Raw genomic sequence first — 5,046 nt, 5'->3', positions numbered from 1 at the left:
TCATCCTCTCATCACAATATAACACAAACAAACCCACCACTATAAACACCCCAGACTACACCCTTCCTGTTTCAGATAGCCTGAAAATTCTCGGAGTTACAATTGACCAAAATCTCACACTAGAAAGCCATGCGAAAAATAAAACTAAAATAAAATAAAAATAAAAAAGAAAATGTTCCACTCAATGTGGAAACTCAAAAGAGTAAAACCTTTCTTCCCAAGGAAAATATTCCGCAGTCTGGTACAATCAATGGTGCTAAGCCACCTAGATTACTGCAATGCAATCTATGCCGGATGCAAAGAACAAATCATTAAGAAACTCCAAACTGCCCAAAACACAGCAGCCAGACTCATATTTGGAAATACAAAAGCGCCAAACCCCTAAGAGAAAAACTACACTGGCTCCCACTTAAAGAACGTATTGCGTTCAAAATCTGCACCCTGGTTCATAAAATCATTCACGGCGAGGCTCCAGTCTATATGTCAGACCTCATAGATTTACCAACCAGGAACACAAAAAGGTCAGCACGCACATTCCTAAATCTCCACTACCCCAGCAGCAAAGGACTAAAATATAAATCAACATATGCATCCAGCTTTTCCTACATAAGCACGCAACTATGGAATGAACTACCATACGCCATAAAAACAATGCAAGACCTAACAAACTTCTGAAAATCACTAAAAACCAACCTGTTCAATAAGGCATACCATAATGATCCATCCTAAATACTAGACAACGAAACTTACACCAGAACTGGACAAAACCGAACTCTCTATACCTGACTGCTTCATTTACTTTGTCACTAATGAACTTTAACGCAATACCACTTTATTTCTCGTTCCGGAAATGAATTCTCTATACTTGACTCCTTAATTTAATCTGTCACTTATGAACTTTAATGTAATACCACTTTGTATTTCTCATCCCAGAAATGGCGATCGCCATTACGGAATACTGTAAGCCACATTGAGCCTGCAAAAAGGTGGGAAAATGTGGGATACATATGTAACAAATAATAATAAATAATAATTCCTGATTAATTTACCTGTTATTGTTGCTGGTTACATCTTTTTTTTTGCTCACCATCCACTGTTTTATTTTTCTGTGATAATAAATCAATTCATTTATTAGCTCTGTTTGTTTTCGACTGACTAAGAATCCTGGTGTTTATGTGCTTGGTCTGTGGGTGCTTTCTGGGAACTGTGAGACCCCTGATAATTTGACCCCAGTGTTCTTAGAAACCACCAGGGAAATAACTTGCGGGTTGGAGACTCGTCCAGAGGCATGTGGGACCCAGCAGGCAGGTGGAAGAGTATGCCAGTGTAGAGCATGTGCACAGGTGCATTCAATCTGGTTGTGATCAACTCCTAAGCAGATTAAGCACACTGAATGCTTGTCAAAATTCCAGACCTTCCCTGCCATATTTTGGGCAGGGTCTGAACTCTGACTTTGGAGACATTTGAACTTAAAACAATGAAAGTCTAAGAAATAGTTTGATGAAAAACATCAGAAAAGAGTCCACATTTTTCGTGATAATTTTCTACTTTCTGGCTCAGCTGGATAAAAAAAAAGGAATTGAGGCTACTGTGCAAAGGAAGGGTTGTACATGTTTAGAACTTTTAAGTTTTGTGCTCTGGGAAAGCAGTTCTAGCCTAACAATGTACATTGGCATCACCCACTTGTGTACTTGCCTCAATCTTGCTTGTCAACAGGGGGAAAAACATAGAATGTCACATACTGAAGTATGTTTAGCTGAACAAGAGAATGAACCAAAACAGATGGCCGAGGTAGGCAGCTAATAGCGAGTGCCTCTGGGAAAACGTGACTAAAGTAGTGGATCCAAAATGTTTTATTTTTTCATGTCATGGGCCCATAAGCAGTCTGAAAAAGTTACATGGTTAAAATTTCTATAACTTTTTTTTTTTTCAAATAAATGGATGGTGTTTGGACTTTTGTATTACAAATTATTTGAACTAGCAGAATTCATTAAAACCTCATTGTTTTTTCTAGTGACTTTAGTCGGGCCGTGGAAGGTGTCCAGTTGACTGTAGATTGAAAAGATAAGTGCAATCGATCCGTACTATATCTATAGACGGTTTTGTTATTTGACGTATTAGAACCAAAGCCAACATATATTTTTTGAAACAACAGAAAAATAGTTTTTTTTTTACCCATAATGATTTAAGGGACCTCCCTAATGTTGGTATCAACGAAGGAGTGTTCCTTTATAATTTGAGTTTTTTTCCTCCTATTAAAAAATTCATCAGGATTATTAAAGGGTATCATTTTTTTGTTTAGTCACCTTGTCCCAGAGATTGTCACATATGTTTTTCAACTTGGCTGCTGTGTTTTCCTGCAGTTTCTAAGGATTTCACAATTTAAAAATATACTTCCATAGTTTTTTTTCTTGTAATCTTTAGAAAATAGGTACAAATTATGTGCTTTTATGCCTTGACAATTAGGTATCATGTTATAAAACTACTCTTTACAGCTGAAGTACTAGACATTTGCTCCAGTTTACTTACCACCCTCTTAGTTACAACTGTAAAATTAAAAAAAAAAATACTGCTCATGTAAACCTCCAAATACTGGTGACAACTATCAGAGTACCATATATACCTGTGTATTCGTCAGGGACATTTTTGAGACTAAAAATGGTAAAAAAAAAATGCTGTGAGCCATGTGCCCTCCCCTCTGTCACCTGGGTCCAGAACCCTTCTCTCCCTTGCCTCCAACAATGCTCCCTTTCTCTCCCTTGCCTGCAACACCAGGTCTAGGTCCAACATGGTTCCCTCTGACTCCCTCCCCTCCACATTTGAGTCGCAACATCTCTTCCCTCCCATTATCCAGCATTAATATCTCCCTCTCTCTCCCCCACTGCCTGTCTGTGGTTTAGCATCTCTAACCCCCCCCCCCCCCCCATATACCTTCAAACTTGTCTACTACAGAACAGAGGTAGGGTAGTGGTACACTTAGGCCACCTGCAACCAGCTCTAGGGCACTTCCTCTGACTCAATTCCCTGTTTCCATATGGGTGAAGGAGCGCTCCTGAGCAGGTCGTAGGTGGTCTAGGTGCATTGCTGCACTGCAGTTGCTCTATAGAAGACAAGTGTAAAGGTACATGATGGGGGGATAACGACTGAGATGCCGAACTGTGGACTGGCGTAGGGAGGGAAGTGGAGGAAGAGATGCCAGATCATGGTACGGAGGGGAGGGCTATTAATTTTGTTAGCTGCTTTGGAGGATGACCCATAGATAAAACAACCCTGGTTTTTATAAGGCATTTTGGAGTCAAAATTTATCAACTTATGCACTAGTATATATGGTATGCAATTCTTTTAGTTGCATATATCCATACAACTTGGCAGCAACTATGAAACGTTTTCTTTACTAGATTTAGTGGCTTACTTTTAGAATTTTTCAAACTGAAAATATTTGCAACTATATGGAGAATAATTAGACAAATATTTGAGGAACTCTATTGGGTATGTATGTATTCAGCAGAATTTTTTTTGAGAATCAATTCATGTACGTGACATGTTTTTCCTATGTATTGATACAAATTGGATTTCAACATCATTCACAGTGCTTTCTCTGCATTTTAATATTTCAAGTTACAATGTGGTAAACAAATCTTTTTGTTTTCAGGGAGATAGTGGAGGACCTTTTGTATGCTATATTACAGAATACAATGCATTTTATCAGTTTGGCATAACAAGTTTTGGATATGGCTGCGCCGAAGCACACTATCCTGGAATCTATGCACGGGTGTCCAACTATGGAAACTGGATTAAAAAAATTGCATCAAATATTACCATCCCTTCTGGCAATATTGGTAAAACGGATTTTAGTAATGCTAACTCTGTAAAGATGTTCCCTTTTCTGGTTCTCCTAGCTGCAACTTTAGTCCACATTTTGTTCTAAGTATTCATTCTTACTTATATTTAATAAAATACGTCATTGTTTGTAAGATATTTGATTTTTAAATACAACAACTATTTACACAATGAACTCTCCCAATTCAAACCCATTTGGCTTACATTACATAAGAACTGAAGTTTCTACTACTTATTTATTCCTATCATTTTCATTGTGTCAGTGCCTTTCTGTTAAACGACCATAAAATAATACAGACCATGCAAAGAGGAAACAAACAGAGAAGTACCTCAAAAAGACATTTTAAAAAGACAGGGTGCTCAGCTATAATAAAAGGTGCAAATGTTTTATTCTGGAAACAGTTAAAACATATGTGAAACGGCTGTGGATAGAACAATTCACATGACCAGATGTTAAAGGAAAAGCCAACAATCAGATAAACTATCAAAAAATAGATAATTTGGGAAAATGGGTAGCCTTGATGCTTTCACACTAAAGCAACAGACACTTATTGTGTGATTTCATTTCAATATGAATCAGTTTATAAAACTAGAAGGATCTCTCATCAGCATTATTATAATTACTCTGTAAAAGGGCAAGTGCATTCTTGAGTACAAAAGGGAGTCCTAACTTTTCTTTTACTGTTTTACTCTAAATTATTTTGGCTATGAGACACCCCAAAATAAAAGTCTCACTTGTAAAGCTAATGAAGATATCTGCTAGACTAATGCCTAAAGATCATTTTAATAAAAAAAAATCTATTCAACTTTCAATTATAAAGCAAGTCAGTTTAATCCAGTATATCTTGTATAAATGCACAAGAATTTGAATTTATGTTAGTTAATATTTAAGCTGAACTGAATCATGACTGGAAGATTTTCAATATAAGAGTATGTATAATCATTAGTCCAAGTTCAGGACAAAGTTGATCATTATCTACAGAGGCATAAAAGTTGAAAATTGACTGTTATTGTGAATTCTGACACATAACTGGACCATTTCCAACTCATTCCCATTTCACAAGAATGTTAAATAGAGTAACGCAGTCAAAATTTAAATTGTAACTTTATGCTCACTAATGAAATGGCTGAGAATATCATAAAGATATACTGGGATCTGTGTCTGCATTAGCTGCTTTCCACTCACACTTAAGAGATCCTATTATT

General features: G+C 36.8%; 1 protein-coding gene across 3 annotated transcripts in view; it reads right to left on the bottom strand.

The window, feature by feature from the left end:
- Positions 1-4,205: 4,205 nt before the first annotated feature.
- Positions 4,206-5,046, bottom strand: part of ATF1 (activating transcription factor 1) — a 184,632-nt gene continuing 183,791 nt past the window's right edge. For all 3 annotated transcript variants that reach the window (XM_030198263.1, XM_030198265.1, XM_030198264.1), the window contains one exon: positions 4,206-5,046. This exon is cut by the window's right edge and continues 1,987 nt beyond it. The gene's annotated coding sequence lies outside the window, so the exon portion shown is untranslated.

Source organism: Microcaecilia unicolor, chromosome 3 (assembly GCF_901765095.1).
Source record: "Microcaecilia unicolor chromosome 3, aMicUni1.1, whole genome shotgun sequence".
In the NCBI taxonomy this organism is placed as follows: Eukaryota; Metazoa; Chordata; class Amphibia; order Gymnophiona; family Siphonopidae; genus Microcaecilia; species Microcaecilia unicolor.
Note: the sequence above shows the minus strand (reverse complement) of the source record. Positions and strands in the feature narration are given on the sequence as shown.